Below are 27,189 nucleotides of genomic sequence, written 5' to 3'. Positions count from 1 at the left end.
GTGTACCAGAACTAACAGAGTTAAAAATGCAACTGCAGGAGCTGTTAGATAAAAATTACATCCGTCCTAGTGTATCACCCTGGGGAGCCCCAGTGTTATTTGTCAAAAAGAAAGATGGAACTTTTCGGATGTGCATTGATTATCGTCAGCTGAATAAGCTCACGATTAAAAATAAATATCCTTTGCCTAGGATAGACGAACTTTTTGATCAAGTGAAGGGGGCAATGGTATTCTCTAAGATCGATCTGCGATCTGGTTATCATCATATCAGAATTAAAGAAGAGGATATCACTAAGACAACTTTCAGAACGCGGTATGGGCATTATGAGTTCGTGGTACCTTTTGGTCTGACCAATGCACCTGCTACCTTCATGTGTTTGATGAACAGTGTGTTTCACAGGTTCTTAGATAAATTTGTGTTGATATTCATAGATGATATTTTGATTTACTCTCGATCAAGGAAGGAGCATGAGGAACACCTTAGATCTGATACTGTGAGCCAGGTGTTACTACAGTCCACCTGCTCCTACGAGCACAAAGCTGCCGTGTACACGTTAGCCACTCAGGGAATATCCCACCACCGGGCAAGTCTGATCTACCACCACTGGGAAAATCACCATGCTAACCAGCCCTCATTTCAAACTAATGGCCTCCATAGAACTTTTCCAAGTAAAAGTAATCCTCCGCCCAGACTTTCTCTGCCACGAGAAATCCATATGCAAGGCAAATCATAAGAAGCCCTTCGTTTTTCTAATACAAAACAGCGAGATACATCAACTCTTGTCCTCTGTATCATGAAGGCTCCTGCTTCCGGGCCAAGAAGCATAATCGTTAACTACGGCATTCATGTACAGGGCACAAATCATAAGTAGCAAGGCTCCTGCTTCTGGGCCAATTAGACTATACTGCATTCATATACAGGGCAGATCATAAGTAGACAAAGCAGTACAATCATTTAGTACTTAAAACTCTGCAAACGTCAAACAAACAACAACGTTGTAAAATACAGAAAAATAATTCTGCCAGTCAAAACAGACAAATGCTAATCTGCCCTCGGTTCCTGACAAACATCACGGGCCTCAGAGCTAAAATAGCAAGAAGACCTGACCATACAAAGACAATAGTAGGTGTCTTTCCTCTCCTTCCCATCAAGCCCTTAGCAAACGGATAGAGATGCGCCAGCACCCAAAAGCTGAAGAAAACTCCACCAATGAGTTTGCTCCATTGAGGGATCTCACTATAAATTGTCCTTGAAAATCCAACAGCTATAGCTATGAGGTTAATCATCATTATTGTAATTGGTGGAATCATAAGGGAAGTCCACTTCACTATGTAAAGATCAGCAAACATATCATCAATATCCTCACCTCCAGACTTAGAAGTCCGTGTGAAAGAAATTTCTATTCCAGCAATAACCTTCAACAACCCTTGCAAGACGGCTGCCAAGTGAGCACTAGTACCCCCTATCAACCAGAACTGTTCATTTCTCCACCATTCTTCTAATTCAATACCAGACCACTTAATCTATTGAGATATGCTACTTGCTGTAGGAATTTCAAACGGGAGCTTCCAAGAAGTGCATTATTACGTGAGAAAAAATATTTCCACAGAACCTGTTGCCCATCGAAGAACCTGATGCAATCTGTCTGTCAGATTAATCAGAGCTGTGCCCCTGAAAGCATCCCTCTTCGTTACACAGTAAATAGACCTCCAACCCTTAATATGCATACGATATCCAGTGACAACATCTTCAGTTACAAAACCATAAATCCAACCTACATTCTCTCCCCACTCTGTCTTGTCCTCATACCAGCAAGAAATCACACTTACAGCTTCTGCAACAGTGGAAGCATCAAGAGGCTCACGAGGAGCCGTCAGAGCACCTGGTGGTCGTCCATTCTTTACACCAGGGTGGTCTTCCAAGGGTCGGCCCTGAAACTCTGCAACAGGAATGGAATCTGCCAGAAGAGTGGAGTTGCCAAACTTCTTAGGGATAAGAGCTGATTCCATCTCCTCCTCATCACCATCACCTAAATTAAGGGCACGTCCCTCTATGTCACCACGAGTTTTGCTGCTCTTCTTTTCCCTACCACAGCAACCAGTGTGCTCCTTTGCCCTTGGAGGGTCAAACCCATACAAAGCTATTCGTCGGAACACACAACCTGTTCCCACATATACAGGACCCTGCAACCCATCAGGAGCCCTCATATTGACGTCAAAAAACACTGTATTGTGATTTGCATACCGATCACTGGGATCTATTCCCTCAAATCTCTGAGGAAATTGAACATAGCAGATACGATCCCCTCCACGATCCATCATAAAGCACAATTCACGCTTCTCCTCCACGCAGTGAACAAAGCATGCAACACTCAGATCTCTCGGCCAAAAATTTCTTTCTCTATCAAAAACCTCTGCTGATTGTCTCGAGGAATAGTGGTTTCCAATGCATCAAACAGAGCAGAATAATGGAAAAGTGCCTCTCGGAACCTTGTTATAAAGAAGGAAGCATTGTATGCTCCGTTTACCACACCTTGTATAAAAACTCGAGGATTCATGCTCCGAATCTTGTTCAGCACAATATTTCTGGGGCTATCCTGAACCACAGTCTCATCCAGCAAATTCCCCAACCTGTACAGGCAGTTTACCACCAGTACCTCGTCACTCCTGAGGCCAAGTTCTTCCACATCTAGGTTCTCCCACTTTGTTGCAATAGCCTGGTATTCAAAGGGCACATCGAAAGATTTTGCATAGTCTTTGTTATAGCTCCAAATCTCACTCTTATGTTTTTTGATGTTGTACTCATGGCCTAGGGCAACCCCTCCTTCTAGACCTGGTCCTAAAATTTAAAAAACAGTGTTTTATCCCTTATACACGACATTACCCTGAGTTAAACGAGTGTATACGCGGGTCTGTGTATATCCAACCCGCGTATATGTATTAAAACACTTAAAAAAATATAGAATTCCTCATTTTCGGGCGGAGATCGCGGGTTTTACCTACTGATCACCTGTTAGTGCCCGTGGCCCAACTGTTCCCAACCAAATCCCAACTAAAAAACTACTTTGGGAGAGGTATTAAAAGACCTCAAAGGGAAGGCCTAAAGGAGGAGAGAAGAGAGAGAAAGGTTATTATGCTAAGATTTTTCCCCTGACCAGGTCTGAAGTCCCTTGTGCCTTCTGCACCTCCCCCATTTGTCCAGGAAACCTTTGTTTCCTTGTGTGTTGATGTTCATCCACCATTTATGACATCATGGAGAGAGTCATGGAAGGAGTTTGTTAAAGGCTTGAGGCTGGAACAGATCCGGAAGGAAGCTTTGCTTGGAGCCTGTTGAAGGTGATTCAGGTGAAAATATTCCTTTTTTATGTACTTTATTTGTCTATAATAAAAGAAACACATGTCTTGGTTCCCGAAATGAATCTTCTTTATGTTAATGATATTCATGTTTAGAATTCATATGTAAATGGTTATGTGGATTTCATAACTAACTACCTTTATTTATAACATGAAGATGGTTCCTTTATAAGTTTTTGTCCATATACTGCTGTGTTCTTTGAATTGGTTGTTTTGCAGGACAAAGGAGAAGAAGGGAACTCCAAGAAGGGTTTGGACCCTAAAGGTCTTCTCAAACGTAGGACCTAAGGTACGTACCCTTTATAATAGAATTTGTTTATAATAGCATAATGGTTGTGTGAATGTGTGCTTCTTTGAATAGACAACTTTCAGTTTGCTAGGGTTTCAACCCAAAAAGCCCTAGGGGAACATTTCCCTCCATCAGAATTGGCGAATCCACTGGGGACAACACTCTTGTTGTTCCTATTTTGGGTGTTTTTCAAGCCAATCAGGGCTCAGCTGCCTGTTTGTTTGCTGTTGCTGTCTGGTCTGTTTTTGGACTTTAAGTTTTGCCAGTTTCTTCAGTTTGTTTTTTATTTTTCTTGAAACCTTCTATATACGCTATTTTTCTTAGTTACAGAGGCGTATGTATGCATGTTTCTTTAAGTGAACCCGCGTATACGCAGGTTTCCTTAGTTACAGTCGCGTATACACGCATTCTGTACTTCCTCTGATACCTTTGCTGATAGGACTGGGCCCTCATCATCCCAGACTATCTTTGGAAGGCCCCTTAATTTCACTTTCTTGTATTTTGGTGTCTGGCCTTAATCACCCGGAGCGGAAATACTTGGAAGTTGTTTGACTGACTGTTATCTTTAGGGACTTTATAGTGTGTGCTCTATGCTCTTAGTCGGCCTAGCTTTCAATTTTTTGAGTCTTTAGTTAGATCATAACAAAAAATTCAAAGTGGCTGACCGATCTGCCAGACGGTCTCGAAGACTTCGTGGTCTTTCGCCACCAAGTTTAGAGCCTTCTCCTAGAAGGCGCAGAGGAATTACTACCGGTGGGTTCCGTCCCATGCCAGTTGACGCATCGGGGATTGATCCTCCTCTCGGGGGCATTAGTGTTCAAGCAAGGCCTGGCACTTCTGAACAAGAGAGGGACACTCCAGTCCTTTCTCGAGTTCTCTTTCAAGTGGAGAATAACATAGAGGTAGAAGAAATCTCAGAGTCATTAGCGGCTCTAGATTCTCCGCTGCCATCTAGTCATCTGGACGTATTGCAATACGTTGGGACTCCGACGCATAGACCGTCAAGTCCAGGTTACGCTACGCACTTACCATTGATGACCACTACTGGAAGAATGGCTTCTACAAGTGCTACGACTATGCAAACTCCAACATCGGTGCAAGGAGGAGGAACGATTTCCATCTCCTCTGCTTCCTTGTTTGGATCTTTTGCTAGCACATCTTTAGTTGGGTCTACCTGCATTCCATCCACGAGTGGAAATGCCCAAACCAATGCTTTTGTTACTGGATTCTTCCCATTTGGCACCCACTCACAGGGTATTCCATCGGTTCCATTTAGTGTCGCTACATCCATGATGGTGGATCAGCTTCATTCCAGGGTTTTCCTTTCGGAAGTGGTCATATACCACATTCCAACCCGACGATAGGATCCATGCCTTTTTCTTCTGTAGGACAAAGCAGCAATCCTTTCCAAGGTTGGAATAACCCTGGGGTTAGTGGCGCGGGAACAGGGAATCCGTTTATCGGCCAACAAGGGAATAGGCCGTACTCCACGGTTAGTTCGTTTCAAAGTATTCCTCCCCTAGCTTCGGCTTGGAATCCTTATCAGGGGTTATCAACCCCTTATAATCCTTTAGGAGGAAACTTTGCTGGTTATGGAGGTTTTGCGGCCGGAGTTGGTCAAACTCCGAATTTTGCTGGATCACAAGGCTTGCGTTTTGGTTCAGTCGGTTCTACGGGTTACTTCAGGCAGCCTGGTGCCTCCCAAAATCCAGGACAATCTTTTCAGAACTTTGGGAGTTTTGCCCATTCTGGGTGGAATCCCCAAGGTCCTCCTAGGCTTCCGTTTTTGGCAACGTTGAACTTGCTAGATCTCACTAAGTTAACAAATGACCCAATCAAATACAATCCGGCCTGGCCTCCGGTCCCAACCAAACTCCCTTCGGACATTCCAAAATTCGAAGGGAAGAGCGGTGAAGACCTAGTCGACCATGTAACCACATTCCATTTGTGGTGCTCATCTAACTCCCTTATCGATGACTCGATTAGGTTGAGACTCTTTCAGCGCACCTTGACTGGTAATGCGGCCAAATGGTATATAGAGTTGCCAGGGGGAAGCTTCACATCTTTCGCTGACTTAGCCAATATTTTCTTAAATCATTTCCAGTTGCATGTCCGCTATGATGCCGGAACTGAACTTCTGGCCACTTTTCGTCAGGATAAGGCAACTCACATTTCTGACCATATTCAGGAATGGAGATGGAGAAATAGGCTCATTAAAGCTGAAATCCCTCCGAAGTACCGTCTCGAGTGGTTTTTGAAATCTTTACAACCCGAGATCTCCAAGGATGTCTCCATGTCTGGGGTCTATTCTAAGGAGCAAGCCATTTTTAGGGCCCAGCAATTAGAATTGATCTACTCTCAGTCTGGGATCCTACAAAAATACTTGCCAGATGCTCCTGGGTCTAAGGTTGACGTAGCTAAGTCGAAGCCAGGTCCGCACGCGGATGGTATCGTCGGGTCAGTAGACACAACTACCGTGAACTTGTTGAATCAATTGCAGCAATTGTCCTTACAAACTGCTTCTAACAACCAAGTCACATCATCTAATCCCCCGGCTTCCCAAACTTCTTCAATTAATGCCGTCCAATATGATAACCCCAAAGGAAATCAAAATTCCAATGGGAAAAAGAAAGGACGAGGTAAGAAAAAGAACCAGGATGGGAAGCCTGATGCAAATAAATTCGGCAACAACGCTGGTGGTGGTAGAAATGAGCTGAGAAAGAAAGTCAAGTTTCCATGCAAGTTGTGCAATGGAGACCATCTAACTCATATCTGCCCCAAGATTCAAGATGCTCAGCGCTTGTTAGGATAGCAAGGGACTTCTAGTTCTCAAGCTATGTTAACCAACCCTTTTCCCCGAGGGCAACAACATCTTGTTGGCGCAAGTTCAAACCCTGGTACCTTCGCAGGGGGCAACTAGGAAGGGGACAAGTCATCACACGTTTTCATGATGGGTTCTCACGCTAATGTGACCACACGGTCACGCGAGTATGGTGAAGGTGAAACTTCCAAGGGTAAATCAGTTCCCGAAACAAACAACCCACTTCATATTGAGTGACCTTGTGTTGAGACTATACCTCGGGTGCCGAAAGGTTCCGCTAAACGCGCGACTATCAACCCTAATATTAGGGTAGCCCAGAATTACTCCATTGTTGAGGATCTGGCTCAGAGTCCATGTGCTATGTCCGCTTTAGAGGTTCTCCAGTCGTGTCCTGCTCAACAAAGTGCCTTGCTATCGGAAATGGGGGCAGTGGATCCAAGTAATTCTTTAACTCTCACTTTTGATATGAATAATGTCAAAAAGAGACTTCCTAATCACATGGCTTTCCAGATAAAGTCTACCTACCAGAAAACGAATATTTTTCAGACGATTATAGATGAGGGAGCTTCCACGTGTGTCATGTCTATGTCATGCTGGAAGGCCATTGGATCACCGTCGGTTGTTCCTTCACCCACCCTATTGACAACATTTGATGTTCATTCTCATAGGCCATACGGGATTATCCCGGCCTTTCCTATATGTGTTGGAGGAAAGGTCGTTAATATTGAAGTAGAGGTCATAGATGCTAACCTAGACTATAATCTCCTCTTAGGAAGGAACTGGGTATACGAAATGGATGCCATTGTTTCAACTCTGTTTCGTGTCATTTGCTTTCCTCATGAGGGGAAAATCGTTAAGGTTGATCAATTGGATTATTGTCCAGTCGATCCTCAAGCAACCTCTGACTCTACTATTCCTTTAGTGGGTAACCCCCGTCCGCCTACTGAGAGTCTAGGAGTCGGGATGTACTCTTCATTGATGGGTACGTTTAATCTTCCCCCTCCTACAGCTAGAATAGATACAATTTCATCCTCCAGGGACCCTTTACGGAGAGAGTTTGTTCAAACTCCTTATTCTTCGAAACCTGGAACCTTAGCTTCATTTGTGACCACATCATGTGACAACAAGGTGGGTGGAATAGAATCTCTTATATCTGCAGTAGAGCTTAGATGTGAATCTATTGATAACTCTGCAGATAACCATTCTACTACTTCCTCTGGGAAAGAGATAGATGGTGATGTGGCTCATTTTCGGACCCTTGATTCCAGCTCTCCATCGGATTGCTCGGATATTGTTTTTCCATTGGACGAAGCAATATTCGAAGCAATGACGGCTGTAGATCAACCTTTGGACGATCTACATCGTCGGTCATGTTTTCATTCCACTGTGCATGAAGTCGAATCTCGGTCCTCCAGTTCGACTAGCAATGTTTGTACGGTCGCTTTGGCTCCAACACAGTTATTCACCGAAGGGAGTATATTGATTGGTTCAATCGTCGTACCTATAAACATCCCTAGGAGTAAGTTGGTGAAGCCTCCTGATGGGCTCCACCTAAAGAAGTACTTTGCTTAGTTTTGGCCACGCAATGGCTTCTTTGTACTTTATTTATATTTGTACATATATTGTCGAGAGTTTTCTGATATCAACACTTTTTGGTCTGTTGTGGCAGGTGTTGATGGATGATTTGGTCTATTTTGGGTTCGCCGATGGTGCTAGTCGGCACACTCGGAATCTCGCTTCCATAGCTTGGGTAATCTATTATCCAACTGGTCAATTGATGGCATCAAGAGGCGTGTGTATCGGTCCTGCTTCAAACAATATGGCCGAGTATACTGCCGTTATTAATTTATTATCCGAGGCAATCTCTCATGGGATCGACTCGTTGGTAGTGTATCTTGATTCTCAATTGATAGTGTCTCAATTAAATAACATTTATCGGGTACGGGATCCATCTTTATATCGCCAGTATTTAAGGGTGAGGTTGTTGCAAAGATCATTTACTTATATTAATTATTTTCACATTCCAAGATCTCATAATTGGTTAGCTGATTCTATCGCTAATCAGGCATTAGACTGGCACATCAATCATTCATCATAATAAAATCAAGCATCAAAAAGTCAAACTGTATATATATATATATATATATATATATCATAAAGCATCTCGAGTGTACATATGTGTGTCCAAAAATATACAAAATTGGGACTCAAATGCCCATAATCATGTCCGACATATCTAATGCCTCGGCTCAGGATGAGCATCTAAGTATGCAACTATCGCAGTGGCCACATGCCGAAAAGTGCGAACCCAGTCACGTGGCATGCCAACCACATGACGCTGCATATCCACAGGAAGGTGCTCTATGACGGCCATCGGTACTCGGTAGCTCAGTCTCGCCAAGTGTCGCTGGACGTTGTTTAGAGTCCGTTCTGTATCAGCAGCCGCCTCTTCGGCTCCTCGGCCCCACCGTCCATGCCGTGGGAACCCATCTGGTCATACCGACCTAATGTCTGGAACATGATCATCATATCAGTCATTTGAATCTCATCAAAAATATTTTTCAAAATGCATCATTTTAAAAATCCAAAAAAATCAAAAAATTCTTACCAATCTCGCCCCAAGTTGCGTTCGGTGGTAACACTAGATCAGGATCTCCTCGGAAATCCAGCCCAGCATAGGCATAGTCATCCACGGCGATGATCTGCTGATCACACCAGGTGAAGAAATCATCGTCAAAGGCAGTCCTTGGGACCTCCCCACCCCCCAGATGTTTCATCAGATCGGCCCACCGGCCCATGCGTGGATCGCGTGGGGTGCTGATGGAAACTGCTACCCTGGGGTGGAGTGCAGGAACCTTCTCGAAAAAGAAAGTACACAGGATAGTCCCTGTTGGAGAGGTAAATCCCCTCTATGGATAGAGGCGATCCCTACTAGCCCAGCAAGGGTCTAGCAACAATCAGTCAATGCTACTATGCATGTTCCTAATTGCAATTAAACAAGAGGTAAAGAGCACCTACTTGGATTCCAGTGCTGTCGTTTGATGAAGAGATGCCGCCTTCACTCCTTCGCTTTGGCTGGTCACGGTCCTCCGCGATCTCCGCGAATAGACACCTGCACACACGAAGAGGAAACAAACACAAGCGTGAAATCTAATAAAAGCAACCATACATCAGTCAGAAAAGATGTAATTCACATTAACCATTGCATAGACAAATGAGAATGGAACAATAATAGCAGTCATCTATTATTAATCAAGCAGAGAAGAGTACAACCAAATGTTCTGACGTCGGTAACCTTCTCAGGAGGGGCTAGTCAGCAAGTGTCTCAAGCATTTACCTTTGGAAATGATTCTCCCAAGGCAAGAAACTCTCTCTCTCACACAAACAACACAACAAAACCTTCCCTAAGCTATCATGCACTTCCACACTTATCACACCAACTACCTATAGTAGCAGCAATCTGAGCACTATAAGCTCTACACAATCCAAGCTATTCCAAACTAGCTGCTCATGGTAATGGTGGAAGTTTATATAGGAGAAGGAGCCTCCTAAAAAGGTGGAAGGATGAGCTTATCTTCAAGGGAAGTAGTTGCAAAGGGTCGAACAGACATGCCATAGAAGGGAGTCGATACTCACAAAGCCAACAACCAAGCCTGGAGTTATCTGGAAGGCTGGCTGTTGGAACAAATTCGCCAAAACTGGATCAGCGCGGGTGCATAACTGGTCTGGCGCGCTGACGTCGCAATGACATAATGGAAAAGGCCATGTCAGCGCGGGTAAATACAAACAGGGGTTGCGCTGGTCATGAAATTCGATCAGCGCGGGAAAGGCGTGTGCTTCCGCGCTGGCAGCGCATGCGGTCTGTTATAAGGCGCCAGTCATCGCGGATATTTTAGAAACAGACGCACTGATGAGGAAAACTTTGGAAAAGTGGGTTTTTGACCAGTTCAGAAGGCATGAACTTGAGTATTATGAATTCCTGACACAGTAGGGTGACTGACAGGGAGACAGTGACAAATTACTGTGTAACAGATGCCCCCTAAAGCATGAAGACCGAGAGAGTGGGAGGGGTGAAATGCTTTACAACACTCGCCGAACTGGAACACGACCAGGAAGGACCGAATATCTCTGATAATCAAGTACATGCAGGCTAGGCATGGGCGCAGCCATCCGAAAGACATGCGAAAAGGTCTGTGGAATGGACGCAGCCACCCAGCTAAAGAGACCAAAATAATGATAAGGTATGGTCGCAGCCATCCATGAAGACTCAGGTATGGGCGCAGCCATCCATCAATGAGTCATGTAATGATCATCCACAAAATCGCAACCTGGATCATAATAGACAGAGATCCAGGGTCTTGCGCTCCGTCCCGATCCAAACAAAGTACAAGTCCAAGCATGTGAATACATGAGTTGAAGTCGAACATGCATGAACATCGCCTGATTACCGGTCAATGATGAAAACCGTTAACAGACGCGAGAGGAACCACCAATAATGACAATGGCCCTCAAGGTACTATAGGTACAATCCGCGGCGTGTGAATCAATGAGCTGGTGTCGAACACCCGCAGAATCATCCGATCGGAGGCCAATGATGAAAACCTCGCGTCGAACACGAAGAACCTACCATTGAGGCATGCAGGCTCTAAGGCACCTGAAAAGAGTCTCTAAGTCACCTTCCCGGATAATGAGCTGAAGTCGACAGGGAGTGACCTTGATCGAAGGTAGGCCATAATGTTTCCCACATCATCGACACGAGACAGAGGTAAAATGATTGGTGTGAGATAGCAGATGAGGTTGTACTATTGCAGAGGTCAACTTCTCTTGAACATATCGGCGGCACTACAGCGGATTTGGCAGTATTTGACATCAAATGAGCAGAGGGTGTGATGATGATGGCAATGAACAGATGAGAGGTCAAATAGGATAACCCGTACCCACGGAGGTCGGTTGTGAAACAAAATGAGAAATTCCCACCCGACACGAATGCAGACCAGTGCCATGTTCAAGAGCGACATACTGCCGACGCAACAATTGCAGTTCCATTTTCCCTACCATTTCTGGCAGGTACCCCGGTTATTTTTGGATGACAAGCTTGACGGGGATAGCATATGCTTGAAGAGTGTCATTTCGACAATGTCCGATGTCATCAAGTGTTTAACGAGCCTGACAAAGGAAAAACTTGGCGTCTTTTCTTGTTTAGAGAGTCTGAAAAGACAGCAGAAAAGGAGACTCCAGGGGGGTCCTTTTTCGTACAGTTGTGTCTCTCGAGCTCGAAAAAGTATAAAACAATGCTCGAAAGAACCACCCGACCATTACGATCGAGGAGTACTTTTCGTAAATAGTGCCTTCGACCCGAAAAAGTAAAAAAGCGGTCGGAAACACGTCGTTTTAGAGCCGATAACGAGTGCGAAACGACAAACACCCGGCAATCTTTTTAAGTTACACGGTCGGAAAAAGAGCTTAAAATGACCGCCTCTCGTTCCCTTTAATGAGCTGAAAGGAAGCTCGGCCATCTTTTCTTGTTTCATGTCGGAAAAGAGCTCAAAGACGACATTTTTGGGACCGAGTGATTTCACCGATTCTGAGGACCTGCACAGTAAAAATACCCGCATAAATCCGTTCGACATGTTAAAAAACATATTAAAACATGCATAACGACATTGACAGAAGTGCTAAATCCATGGTAAAAGCATGACAAAAACCCACATTTGCAAAATCTATAGTTAATTAAGCCATTTTTACTATAAATAGAAAGGTAAATAGTCATTTTTACCATTGTTACCATATTGAGCCTCTGAGAACGTTGTGAAGCTGTGAAGTTGACGGAGCAAATTCTTCCCCGTGCGGACACCATTCGTCGAACGGTTGGATCCAGGTAGGTTCCCCTTGCCATGCGCTCCATTTTGATTATATTTAGCAAGATTTTAACGGTGGAATTCGCCCAATTGGGCAAATTTCTTGAGCATGGGTGCGCTCTCGGTCAGCGCGGGTTTCCCGCTCGGGACCGCGCTGACCGATTTAGAAATACACGTACCAGCTTTTGGGTCAGCGCGGAAAACCCGTGTTCTTCCGCGCTGACCCAATGAAAAAACAACTGAGGTGCCATTTTCAGCGCGACTGTTTTTAAAACAGTCGCGCTGGCGCGGAAAAATATGAATTTTTGTAAATTGAACGTAAATTTTTCCACAAACAGCGACCTAATATTTTTTCATGGCTTTGCAGGGTACAATGGCTTTCGTATGGCAAGAGAGTGCCCACGATAATGAGGATATAGCTGCATATGCGCTTGTCGAATGCCGGAATGCAATGCAGGCATGCGGTTTCCTGAAATTTTTCCTGACTCCACGCTTGAGAGCGCAACCTGATCTGCTGGAGTTCCTGATCAGAGCTTGGAACCCAGTAGATGGGAAATTCACCATCCGCGGGCAAGATATCGAGTTTGATGCCTCGGATATCTACTTTTTGACTGGTTTGTCGCGCCGGGGCCAGAGGTCCATCCTGGAGGGGTAGCGACCCAACGGCGAGACTCTGGACCAGTTGATGGCTAGAGTATGCCCAGGAGCTGAAAAGACACGAAGCGGGAAAGTTGCTATCCCGACAGTGCGGGACATGCCTCTCCGCACGATAATCTTCCTAGTGACACGGGCAGCGGGTTCTTTGGCCAATCATGAGGCCTCGAAGAACCAACTGTTGTTAGCTCTGGAGTGCCTACAGCCCACCATCTTTGACTGGGCGACTGCTGTGACCGCTAGTATGAAGAGGCAACTGAGCAACTACCGTCGTGGAGAGACGAAGCAGTTCGCGTATGGGTCGCTCCTACTACCGCTCATGCTGGAGCGGGTGCCGGTTCTACAGCTACAGACCATGGCTGTGGATCCACCTAGAGGTCCCCGGGAGACGAGGGCCAGTCGATGGGCCCGCGTCATGCCATGTGGAGGTGGTGGTCACCCAGTCAGTATCCCTACTGTGACATGAAATCAAATTCATCATGCTCATGCTCTTTAAACTAGCCAAATAACCCACTTTGCCAAAGTTTTTGCTATCAGCGCGACTTTTGTCCAACTAACCGCGCTGATGGGCGCTCCATAACAGACCAAATGCTCTGCCAGCGCGGAAGTACACCTGTTTTCCGCGCTGATCGAATTTCATGTGCCAGCGCATCTTGCGTTTGTATTGAGTCACGCTAACATGGCCTTCTCAGTTATTGAGGTGCGACGTCAGCGCGCCAGTCCTGTTATAATCCGCGCTGATCCTGTTTGGGCGAATTTGTTTCAACAGCCAGCCTTCCAGATAACTCCAGACTTGGTTGTTGGCCTTGTGAGTATCGACTCCCTTCTATGGCATGTCTGTTCGACCCTTTTGCAACTACTTCCCTTGAAGATAAGCTCATCCTTCCCCCCTTTTAGGAGGCTCCTTCTCCTATATAAACTTCCACCATTACCATGAGCAGCTAGTTAGTTTGGAATAGCTTGGATTGTGTGGAGCTTATAGTGCTCAGATTGCTGCTACTATAGGTAGTTGGTGTGATAAGTGTGGAAGTGCTTGATAGCTTAGGGAAGGTTGTTTTGTGTTGCTTGGGTGAGAGAGAGAGTTTCTTGTCTTGGGAGATCTACCTCTTGGGTGAATGCTTATGAGATTTGCTCACTGGACCCTCTTGAGAAGGACTCAGCGTTAGAACAATGGTTGTATCTTTCTCTGATTATTGATTAATAATAGATGAATACAGTTATGGTTCCATTCTCATTTGTCTATGCAATGGTTAATGTGAATTACATCCTTTCTGACTGATGTATAGTTGCTTTTATTAGATTTCACGCTTGTGTTTGTTTCCTCTTCATGTGTGCAGGTATCTATTCGCGGAGATCGCGGAGGATCGTGACTAGCCAGAGCGGAGGAGCGAAGGTGGAATCTCTTCATTAAACAATAGCGCTGGAATCCAAGTAGGTGTTCTTTGCCTACCTTTTAATTGCAATTAGGAACTTGCATAGTAGCATTGACTGATTGTTGCTAGACCCACTCTGGGCTAGTAGGGATCGCCTCTATCCGTAGAGGGGATTTACCTCTCCAACAATTTGGCGACTCCGCTGGGGAGCTGGCCTTTGTCCTTTTTCATTCATCCTTGTTTTGAGTTTTTTTGATTGCTCCCTTTTTGAAATTTTGGGGATTAATTATCAGTCTTTTGCGTTTCCTGGGTTGATCTAGGAAATGCCCCTGTTTGATTGAAAGATTGGCTGTTTTGATTTGGGAGTTTTGATTTGCCTGTCACTATTTTTGAGCTCCATCGCGGATTTAATTTTAACAGTCGCGCTGATATCGCGCTCCCCCTTTTGCAACATCCTGTTCGTCGCGTAATTACGCCTAACAGTCGCGACGATCCTAGAAATCAGATCAGCGCGGAAAAGACGTGTATAGTCGCGATGTCAGCGCCACTTGCTAGCTTTTTACCCGCGCTGACCTTGGGTTGCTAGCTTAATTCCCGCGACGACTGTGTTTTTTTGAGATCAACTTGGTTTTTTCGACAAAAGTCGCGCTGACAGCGCGGGTGGTCTGTGTAAAAATTGCGCTGACATGGGTTTTTAGTGTGAAACTTGCGCTGATTCCTGAAAAGTTGTTTTTATAACTTTATCTCCTGAATTCATCAATCTTTCTTATCCCCTGTTGTTTCTTGTCCCTCATTAGCTTGTTTTGATTGCTTTTGGTTAAGGGACGCTCTCTCTTTGATTTCATTCAAGTGACTCTTGTGTTTTTAGACCATGTGACCTAGCCCTTTAGAAGTTTCATCGAGAAACCGTTTGCTTGGGTTACTTGTCTATTCAAGGTTCATCCACAACCCTCTTATTGATTTGCTTGAGGCTTTTTCACTGCTTGTTGCTGGTTGATTTTTAGTGTCGACTATTGAACCACCTTTTTATGTTGATTCGATTTCTTCACTACCAAGCATAAATCACGATTGTTTGGATCGATCAGTTCACACTTGCTTCCTTCTTGCTTGAATTCCTTTTTGCCTTGTTGGGCTTAGATCACATAGCTCGTACAAGCCTTGGTTTTTCCTTTTGATTTGGAGATCTTTTTTGGATGTTTTGGGAACTTTGTGTGCTTTCATTAAGTAATTTGCTTGGTGTTCCTGTTCCTCAAAATTCATTTGGATGCTTTGTGCCATTGAAAGAAAATCAAACTAGTAGCTTTGCTTTCGAGAATTGAAAAGGAAAAGAACATTTCATTGATTCGCATTTTCAAAAGAAAAGTTTCCTTTCCTTGCTTTTAGCTGCATTAGGTTGTTTGATTGCTCGTGTTCGTTTTGTTTGATCAAAAATTCTTTACCTTCTCATAGCTAGAATTCATCGAACAAAATGGTATTCTTTGGCATGTAGTTTGCATCTAGGTAATTGTGAGAGAACACACGATAGGACCTGAAATCGAAACTTAATTCAAGATCAACCATAAAATAAACTGAATAAATCTAAAAACGCATTGGAACTTAACGCAAATATCTAGAGGTCTAGGCTAGAGACGTGTTCCGGCGTCGTTAAACCTAGTCACTGTTGTTTCACACTATGGTTGGGTGATTCCTCCTTTTGTGACTCGATAGTGGCCTAGCACGGACTTGTGCTCCCACGTACCGTCGCGTATATAGGGAGACCCCACTAGGCTTTTATCCTTTATCCATAGGAAGCCGAGTCTGCCGCCTTGTGAACCGTAACGCACCGAACACAGCATTCGGGAAGATTGACTGCAGTACGGAAAGTCCTTGGCTCTCATACGATTGCTAAGGTGTATAAGCAGTTTTACGGGTCGCTTGGTAAACCCTTTACCTAGAGTCTCCAGAGCAGTCACTTTTGATCCTTTTCGGACTCCCTAAATGAATAGGTTCCTGTGAGCGTCTTGTCACTTTGTGCTCATTAAACATTCGAAGGAGACTGGAGTCATCTTTTCGTCCTTTTCTCGACTCTTGAAACATGAAAAGGTCAAGTTTGGTTCCTGTGTCTTAAAAATTTATTCGGCCACGATAACATCACCTGGTTAGATCTTGTGTGCATTAGCTTGAGTAGGTTTCATTTTCGTTTGCTATGGCAACTTTTCCGGGATTCACTAACCCAGGGTCCCCCTCTGATGGGAATCCAGGTCAATTCCCTCCTCTTGGGAATGTTGGTGCTCCGTATATGGCAACATTGTCCCTACCAGGGTTAACTGTTGGGTTGCCTGTTTGGTTGTTTTCAACCTCTTTGGTCCCTACCGTATCGGCTGTTAGTCCATCAGTCCCTCCACCTGAACAACGTCATGTTGATCCTAAGGTGGATCTCTCCCCTTCGACGCCTACTTCTATGTCGTCCTCTTGTACTTCGCCTGGTGAAATTCTCGATGTGAGTAACCAGGTGGCTCAGAAGAAGAAGAGGAAAACCAAGAAGAAGAAGTCCCCTAAGGGAGAGCCTAGACACACCGTCCCCCTCTCAACTCCAGCTATCCACTCCAGTACACCTGAAGTCGGGTCGCCTTCTGCTCCTCTGCGGAAGGTCAAGTTTCCTTGTCGATTATGCAAGGAGGACCATCTGCTTCGTGATTGTCCTGGCATTCCCAGGGTATTAGAAGTTTGGTCTCACGATCCGGCCCGCCCTTCATCGTCCACCGATGATCATGGCGATGCTACCTCACCAGTTGGGAATGGTAAGGAGAAGCGGAAGCTTCGAATCCCCTGTTGACTTTGTGAAGGCAAGCATCCCCTTCACCTTTGTCCACTCATGGATAAAGCCTCTGTTGTGTTGGAAAGTCTTGCTGCTCCTCCGAATCCATTTCCCGCTGGTTATCAACGTCTTTCTGCGACTGCAGATCGCGTCCTTGCTGACCAAGAGATTGCTTTAGATTCTTCTCTTGTCCAGGCCCCTCTTCCCGAACCTGGCTGTTCCCAGCCTGTTCCAGACCCGCCGTTGGTCGGAAAGAGTGTTGATTCGAGTTCCCCCCCTCTCGAGCACTCTATTTCGGAAGAGCAAAATTCTCATGTTCTTCTCGTCTCGGCAAATCCTCCGGAGCCTGATAATGGTGTTCCCACCCCAACCTCTCCTGAGGATTCAGAGTCGGTTCTTTCTGAGCAGGGGGGCAACCATATGGTTCCCCCACCAAGTAGTTCGGTCATCTCCTTTGATTGGAGTCGTTTGACTTCCCCTCCCCTTCCGTCCCATGTGCCTTTTTGGGTCACCGCCTATGCTTGCAATAAGGCGCTGCCTGGCACTGTGTTAGACGAAGGAGCATCGGTTAGTCTTATGCCCGTTACTACTTGGCGAGCTTTGGGTTCCCCATTGCTTGTACCTGTCGCACCGCATCTCACTGCGTTTGACGGAGGGACGAGTCAGCCATTAGGGATCCTTCCAAAGTTTCCTATTACTTTGGGGGGCAAGACTGTCTATATAGACATCTCAGTTAACCAAGGTTCTTTAGACTTTAGTCTTCTCCTTGGTCGTGATTATGTGTATGCCATGGGAGCCCTTGTTTCTTCACTTTTCCGTGTGGTTTGTTTTCCACACGATGGAAGAATCGTGACGTTCGATCAATTATCGTTCGTTCGTCCACAAGCCCCTCCGGCGCACTCGTCCTTCCCTCCTGGCTTTCATCCACAAGTTGCATCTGCCTTGCCGCAAATCAACTACGTGGCCACCTATCCCATGCCTGGATCCTGTGATGCCGCCATCGTGCATAGTGTCCTGGGGGCATTGGGTCCTGACTTCCGAGATGTGGTCCTTTCACCGGGGGTAACACTCTTGGAAGCACCGACTTCCTGTTCATTATGATGCAGTTCGGTCAGAGCATAGTTCACTTTCCTATGTCAAGCTTCCTAAAAAATGAAATTAGGTTTGGTCCGAGGATAGCTTTGATCTTGTGGCGACCTCGTTAAAAAATGAAACAACGGTTATGAGGATAGTTCTTTTACTGTGTCAACCTCATTAAAAAATGAAATAACTCCCTTTCCAAATCGAGTCTTTTGATTAAGATCTCGTAAAATACAAGTCGAGTCTTTCATCGATCTCGAGAGTGAACCTTCATTCCATCCACTTTGTTGAATGCAATGAAGCTTGGGGGGCATGTACCTCGATTTGCGTCATTATGCTGGGGGCATGCGAACTTATAACAAGCATAGTTTCTCATTTCAAGCTTGTGTAAACATGAAACCAAATCCAAGCAGAGTTCTCCATGGTTCAAGCTTGTGTAAAAATGAACCCATACCCGAATTACATCTCGTGATTGCCATTTTTATCTACTGAATTCTGCTAGACGAGCCTTGGTTGTTTCATTCCATTGCTACCATCTCTTTGGCTGATCATATGCTCTCACTTGGTTGTTTTTCCTTTCCTAGGAACCGCAGCGATGAGTGGTTTTATTAGCCAGCCTCTTGACCATTACATGTTTTGAGCAGTTCCACCATTTCTGGAACCAGTTGCTACCTTTTATACCACTCGTTCCTCTAGGACGAGTCACCTTTAAGCTCTTTTCTGACTTGTAAAATGTGAAAAGATTGCCGAGTATTTTTCCCTTTTTGACTCGTTAAAGAGAATAAAAATGGAGGTCTGCTTTCAGCTCTTTTCCGACCGTTTAAAGATGAAAAGATTGCCGAGTTTCCCCTTGACTCATTAAAAGGAATGAGAGGTGGTCGCCTTTAAAGCTCTTTTTTCGACCGTTTAAACTAAAAAGATTGCCGGGTTTTTGTCGTTTCGAACTCGTTATTGGCTCCAAAATGACGTGCTTCTGACCGCTTTTTTACTTTTTCGGGTCAAAGTCACTATTTACGAAAAGTACACCTCGATCATTTTGGTCGGGCGGTTCTTTCGAGTATTGTTTTATACTTTTTCGGGCTCGAGAGACACAACTTTACGAAAAAGGACCCTCCTGGAGTTTTCTTTTCTGCTGTCTTTTCAGACTCTCTAAACAGGAAAAGACGTTGAGTTCTTCCTTTGTCAGACTCGTTAAAACTTAAATGACATCGGGTATCGTCGAAATGACACTTTTTCAAGCATATGCCTCCCCCGTCAAGCTTGTCATCCAAAAATAATCGGGGTACCTGCCAGAAATGGTGGGGAAAATGGAACTGTAAATCATAGTCGTGTCGGCAGTATGTCGCTCTTGAACATGGCACTCCTCTGCTTCGTGTTTGGGTGGGACCATCTCATCTTGTTTTTCACTGGCCTCCGTGGGTTTGGGTCATCCTATTTGACCTCTCATCTGCTCATTTCCTTGTCACCATGACCCCTGCTCATTTGATGTCAAATACTGCGAAGTCCGCTATCGTGCCGCCGATATGTTCAAGAGAAGTTGACCTCTACAGAGTTACAACCTACCCTTGACGCCTCACATACTTCTGATTCATCACACTAATCTTCCTCTGTCTCGTGTCGATGATGTGGGAAACATTATGGCCCACCTTCGATCAAGGTTACCTCCTGTCGACTTCAGCTCATTATCCGGGAAGGTGACTTAGAGACTCCCTTCAGGTGCCTTAGAGCCTGCATGCCTCAATGGCAGGTTCTTCGTGTTTGACGCGAGGTTTTCATCATTGACCTCCGATCGAATGATTCCGCGGGTGTTCGACGCCAGCTCATTGATTCGCATGCCGTGGATTGTACCTATAGTACCTTGAGGACCATTGTCATTATTGGTGGCCCCTCTCGCGTCTGTTAATAGTTTTCATCATTGACTGGTAATCAGACGATGTTCATGCATGTTCGACTTCAACTCATGTATTCACGTGCTTGAACTTGTACTTTTTTCGGATTGGGATGGAGCACAAGACCCTGGTTCTAGTCTGTTGTGAGCCAGGCTGCGATTTTTGTGGATTGATATTACATGACTCATTGATGGATGGCTATGACCATACCTGAGTCCTTTAGGATGGCTGCGACCATACCTTGTTATCATCATGGTCTCTTCAGCTAGGTGGCTACATCCATACCACAGACCTTTCTTCATATGTCTTTTGGATGGCTGCGCCCATGCCTAGACTACATGTAATCAAGCTGTCAGTTGTACATACGTGCAGGTCCTTCCTGGTGGTGTTCCAGTTCGGCAGTTTTGTAAAGAATTTCACCCCTCCCACTCTCTCGGGCTTCATGCTTTAGGGGGCATCTGTTACACAGCAATTTGTCACTGTCATCCTGTCAGTATCCCTACTGTGTCATGAAATCAAATTCATCATGCTCATGCTCTTTAAACTGGCCAAATAACCCACTTTGCCAAAGTTTTTGCTATCAGCGCGACTTTTGTCCAAATAACCGCGCTGATGGGTGCTCCATAACAGACCAAATGCGCTGCCAGCGCGGAAGTACACCTATTTTCCGCGCTGATCGAATTTCATGTGCCAGCGCGTCTTGCCTTTGTATTGAGTCGCGCTGACATGGCCTTCTCAGTTATTGAGGTGCGACGTTAGCGTGCCAGTCCTGTTATAATCCGCGCTGATCCTGTTTGGGCGAATTTGTTTCAACAGCCAGCCTTCCAGATAACTCCAGACTTGGTTGTTGGCCTTGTGAGTATCGACTCCCTTCTATGGCATGTCTGTTTGACCCTTTTGAAGAATAGCTTGGATTGTGTGGAGCTTATAGTGCTCAGATTGCTGCTACTATAGGTAGTTGGTGTGATAAGTGTGGAAGTGCTTGATAGCTTAGGGAAGGTTGTTTTGTGTTGCTTGGGTGAGAGAGAGAGTTTCTTGTCTTGGGAGATCTACCTCTTGTGTGAATGCTTATGAGATTTGCTGGCTGGACCCTCTTGAGAAGGACTCAGCGTCAGAACAATGGTTGTATCTTTCTCTGATTATTGATTAATAATAGATGACTACTGTTATGGTTCCATTCTCATTTGTCTATGCAATGGTTAATGTGAATTACATCCTTTCTGACTGATGTATAGTTGCTTTTATTAGATTTCACGCTTGTGTTTGTTTCCTCTTCATGTGTGCAGGTATCTATTCGCGGAGATCGCGGAGGATCGTGACCAGCCAGAGCGGAGGAGCGAAGGTGGCATCTCTTCATCAAACAACAGCGCTGGAATCCAAGTAGGTGTTCTTTGCCTACCTTTTAATTGCAATTAGGAACTTGCATAGTAGCATTGACTGATTGTTGCTAGACCCACTCTGGGCTAGTAGGGATCGCCTCTATCCGTAGAGGGGATTTACCTCTCCAACAGTCCCATATCCAAAGTTCTTGGTCTGTCCCCTCCTGATAGAAGTGAGCTGGCTCTTCATGTTGGCTATAAGAGGAGTACACCAGTCAAACACAGTAGTGAGACAGTCAACTGCCACGCTCATGGTGACCCGTGATGCCTAATGCAGAGAGGATTATCTGTTCACTCGAGCTATGGTGAACATGATTATCCTAAGTGACAAACTCGCCACATGTGTGATGGAAATCTAGCTCCCAACCTTTTTGGGATGTCTCGGGCAGTATATCTGTACATAGTCCTCTATCTAGAGGCTACTCCGTGTCCTGCCTCGGGAATGTACTACCTCTCCCCTTCGGGAAAGGCCCGTGATAAAATAGATATCCTCCACTTCTACCCTGAGCGGCATTTGATCGATCATAAAGGCTTCCTCCTCGACGTCCCAATAATCAATGAGCATCTCAAGCAGACGCGTGTTCGCTTTCATATTTGGCAGTTTGAAAAATTTAAGCAAACCGCATCCCCATAGGGCATCTAATGCTTCTGGACTATTCATAACTTCATTATCTACTGTTGCGTGCTCTCTTTCACACCACGTGACAGGCATCCTGAGAAAAAATTGATTTAAAATCGTTAGTTTTTGTTTAAAAATGGTTCGCGGCATATACGCGGGTCCCTATGCACACAGTCGTGTATAGGGCCCGCGTGTACGCGGGTTCAATATTACCAACCCGCATATACACCGTGAGGAAATTTTTGACAAAAGTTCAACGGTGAAACATCAATCAAAAATCTTAAAACCTGTCACAATCAATTGCAAGCTAAGTATAAGAGTTACCTGGAGGATTTTGATGAATTTGAACGGTTGAATCTGGCTGTGGGAAGTTTGCTCCTTTTGCTCCAAAACCTTTGCTCTCAAACTCAAATGGTAAAAATGGTGAGTCCAAAATGCTTTTTATAAGTTTTGAAAATGTAAAATTTTTTCAAAATTTTATTTTGTTTGGCCTCATGTGACTTTTAACTTGGGAGCTTGGAATGTCGAGAATGGTTTGTTTTTCAGGACATTTTGGACATTTTTCAGTTTTGAGATGGTTCCATGACTGCTGATCTGTCATGGCAGGTATCGTTTTCTCACTGGCATATAGGTTAGGGACACCATTTTTTCCATTGCATTATGCATACTAGCCTCCATTTGCCGATACATCTGCCATAGGGTCGATCCCATCGTGTTATGGTTCGTAAGCCATTTTCACTCGCCGATTCTTTAAATCATGACACGATGGTAGAGCCATCCTTTACATGGGCATCGTAGTTAGCACCTCACTGACATTTGTTGCCCATGCTACTCCATTGAGTAGGCTCGAGAGTCCTCTGTAGTCCCGCCATGACTTATGTGTTGAAGACTCATTCCTCTTAGCTTCTCCCCTTTGTTCTGGCCTTATACCCTAGAGGCTCCTTTGTGTTGAGTTGTACTACTGCATTGCATGTTGACCACTTGCACCTTTTGGCCTAGGGCTGGCTTCACTTGGACTCGTGTTTAAGCCAAATTTTAACCATGACGACTGCAAAATCAACCTTGCATACCTTTGACTTCTGCAGCTTGACACACCTTGACCCGTGGAAGGAACACACCTTTGAGTGTCACTGACCAGTTTTCACCTCCCTACATTGAGCATAGGAACGTTCCATTCCCAGGAACTAGATCATCTGTTTCATCGGCACTCGTTCTTTCCACTGTACCATAGCATTCTTTTATTCTTTTTCCAACTTAACAGCAAAAGACAAAAAAATTAAATATTTCAAAAAAGAGCGGGAACGGGACAGTATTTCCATTTATTGTTGGCAGCTAGAGTCAGTCTTGTCGCCCTTGAACAAAGCACTCAAAACAAAGTCTCCTCCGCATGGGTGGGATTTAGTTTGACTTAGGTACACCATAACCTTGTTATTGAGTCAGTTCTCCCCCGATTGGTTATCTCTTCCAATCATATGGAGGGTTTGTTCGTGCCTCCTGCATGGCGAACTTATACAGAGTCATCATATGCTGCCACATAATCACATTGAGTCGTGCTTTTGTTCAAGGGAAGTTAGCCTGAGTCGGCCTCTCTGCGGTGTCTCTTGACTCATTTTTCAGTCGGCCATCCCTGGTTGTCAGTGTCATGTCTATCATCACATCAGTTATATTGGTCCTTTACTTGTGCCGGTTTGAGAAGGTCCCCATTGACTTCTTGTTGGCGGGTCTTGTCCTTATCGACGACGACACCTTGCTCTGAGGACAGGCCTAGAGCTGCACCCTGGCCCTATTTTCATTATTGATAGGTCACCTTGTGCTCAGCATCGATCAGTATCATGGGTCTTCAACTGAGTGGTTTCCCTTATGTTCGACATCAACTTACATTATCACACATTGGGATTCGTGCAGTACCTTGGTTTCCATTTGACCCTATTGGTGGATACCTCGCCTCTGTGTCAGCTTTCATTATTGGTTTGTTCAGAGGGTTTCTGTCGTGCGCTAGCCACATCTTGTGTACGCCGGAAATGTACTTTGGTTGGGTTACTACATATTTTTCGTCCGATTCCTTCCACATTATTGGCCTACGGGTTACACTCACGCTAGATTGATGAAGGATGCCTTAATGCCTTCCTTCTAGCAGATCTTTCCCTATTGACTCCGACTCATTGCTCTGGGGCAAAGATCTAGAGTCCATTTGGCAGTACCTTGGGGTTTGCAGTCATTAGTGACAGATCCTTCGCTATCGACAGTGGGAAATCATCATTGTCTCCTGATCGATAGATTCTTATAGGTGTTCGACTCCAGCTCATCTATTCACACTTGTTAGATTGTATTGGGTACCTTGACACTCATTATCATTATCGGTGAGTAGTCTCGCATTTGTTAACGGTATACATCAATGACCAGAATCAAATGATTTCTCACATGGTCGACTTCAGATCATTTATTCCCATGGTGTAGAAATGTACCACGGTGGTCGGTGAAGACCTCAAGTTGTATCAGCACTCATTGGTTCACTTGACAGTTTCTCCTGTTGCTGCAAGTTGATACCACTCCACCTTATATGTTGCAGTTAGTCATGGCGACATTCTATCTGCTGGCACCTGAGTTTGCAGTGTAGTACCATCCTATACCATCATGTTCAGTTGGTACCTTTTGGGATCAGTCTTTAATATCAGTGATCTGTTGCGTCTTTCAGCATCATTGACAGTTTTATATGTGATATTCAGACATGTACTTGTTTATTATGATCAGATGATCCATTATGTATCTTTCAGTAATTTATACTTATATACTTAGTGGATCCGCTTGTACTTGATATGCGGACATGCTTTACTTTTTCTGAGCATGGGTATGCCCACCTCAGACAGTGTTTCTTTCTGATCTCCTTTGGTGGCTTGGCAGGCTGAATTCTGGTGAAGTCCTCCTAGGTTTTTGACAGACTTCCTTTCCATGTACTCGCATAATATATTTCGGCCATTATGTACCCCTTCTGACCTCATATATTAGGGGGCATCTGTTATAGCTCCAAATCTCACTCTTATGGTTTGTGATGTTGTATTCATGGCCTAGGGCAACCCCTCCTTCCAGACCTAGTCCTAAAATTTAAAAAACAATGTTTTATCCCTTATACGCGACATTGCCCTGAGTTAAACGCGTGTATACGCAGGTCTGTGTATATCCAACCCACGTATATGTATTAAAACACTTAAAAAAATATAAAATTCCTCATTTTCGGGCGGAGATCGTGGGTTTTACCTGCTGATCACCTGTTAGTGCCCGTGGCCCAACTGTTGCCAACCAACTCCCAACTAAAAAATTACTTTGGGAGAGGTATAAAAAGACCTCAAAGGGAAGGCCTAAAGGAGGAGAGAAGAGAGAGAAAGGTTATTATGCTGAGATTTTTCCCCTGACCAGGTTTGAAGTCCCTTGTGCCTTCTGCACTTCCCCCATTTGTCCAGGAAACCTTTGTTTCCTTATGTGTTGATGTTCATCCACCATTTATGACATCATGAAGAGAGTCATGGAAGGAGTTTGTTAAAGGCTTGAGGCTGGAATGGATCCGGAAGGAAGCTTTGCTTGGAGCCTGCTGAAGGTGATTCAGGTGAAAATATTCCATTTTTATGTACTTTTTTGTCTATAATAAAAGAAACACATGTCTTGTTTCCCGAAATGAATCTTCTTTATGTTAATGATATTCATGTTTAGAATTCATATGTAAATGGTTATGTGGATTTCATAACTAACTACCTTTATTTATAACATGAAGATGGTTTCTTTATAAGTTTTTGTCCATATACTGCTGTGTTCTTTGAATTGGTTGTTTTGCAGGACAAAGGAGAAGAAGGGAACTCCAAGAAGGGTTTGGACCCTAAAGGTCTTCTCAAATGTAGGACCTAAGGTACGTACCCTTTACAATAGAATTTTCTTATAATAGCATAATGGCTGTGTGAAAGTGTGCTTCTTTGAAGAGACAACTTTCAATATGCTAGGGTTTCAACCCAAAAAGCCCTAGGGGAACATTTCCCTCCATCAGTCTTCTAGTCTGCACCCAGTCTCTTCAATTCTCTCTGCTGATCTAAATCCAGGTTGGGGAAACTCGATTCCAGTTATGCGAAGTTGCCGTCGGTTTTGGGTGTCGGTGGCGTCAACGGCGGCCTCCTCCTCGGCCGTGCGATGGCTAACTCCTCTGTGAACCCCCCCAGATCGCTTCTTCTCGGCAGTGCGGTGGCTAACACCTCCGTGAATCCCCCCAGATCGCTTCTCCTCGGGGATACGAAGGCGAGCTTGTGCATTTGAAGGCAAGAAAACAATTTGTTCACACTGGTTGCTCACATTGTCTTTCTGAAATCCAAAAATATATTGTAGAAGATCCAGAATTTCCAGGTTCTGCATCATTTATGCAGTCATTTCTACACACAATACTGCCGGATAAGATCTCGGCGTCCACTCTCCCAAAACAAGCGCTCGTGAGCTGCTGCCATTGCATCTCATCTAGCGCGTTGCCACCGAAAATCTTCAACTCCTCCGCGAGAACCTCGGGGAGGCATTATTTACAGAACAAGACCACCTGCGATTCGCCATGGCCATCGTAGACGCCAAAAAAAAAAAAAAATGCAGCACCGTATCACTCTTCATATTGCCTATCAATCGCCCTGGCACACCCAAAACTGCACACACAAAATCGCATACACAGTAAACAGCAAACTCTTTATTTCCTTAGCCCAGGGGGGGCAAGCCCTCACAAGCTCTGATACCAAGATAAAATTGCACACAACAATATATTCTCTATTATTTATGAATGAGGAAATTACACACATATTTATACAATCAATAGTCTCAAGATAGGAATTCTATCTTGGACGTACACTAGTGTGGTTGAGAGATTCTCTCAACCACACACTAAACTAGGAGAAACTAAATTCCTATTATATAGGAACAAACTCCTCAAATGGAGAATTACAACCATAGACAAGTAGGAATTAATTATTTCTAACTTTGTCTGATTGTAATTATATCCAGAGGGCATATAGAACTCTAGCCTAGATTTATTCTGGAGTAGTCTGTCGCGGTTGAAGA

At 44.7% G+C, this 27,189-nt stretch overlaps 1 pseudogene; it reads right to left on the bottom strand.

Annotated features, from left to right (window-relative positions):
* LOC149146459 (cellulose synthase-like protein D2) overlaps positions 1 to 26,508 on the bottom strand; it is a 37,781-nt pseudogene extending 11,273 nt beyond the window's left edge.
* Between the last annotated feature and the right edge of the window lie 681 nt (positions 26,509 to 27,189).

This window comes from Pinus tabuliformis, chromosome X (genome assembly GCF_031772625.1).
Source record: "Pinus tabuliformis cultivar Carrire ecotype Pingquan chromosome X, CPIR1, whole genome shotgun sequence".
Classification (NCBI taxonomy): domain Eukaryota; kingdom Viridiplantae; phylum Streptophyta; class Pinopsida; order Pinales; family Pinaceae; genus Pinus; species Pinus tabuliformis.
This window is presented reverse-complemented; position numbering and strand designations above follow the sequence as displayed.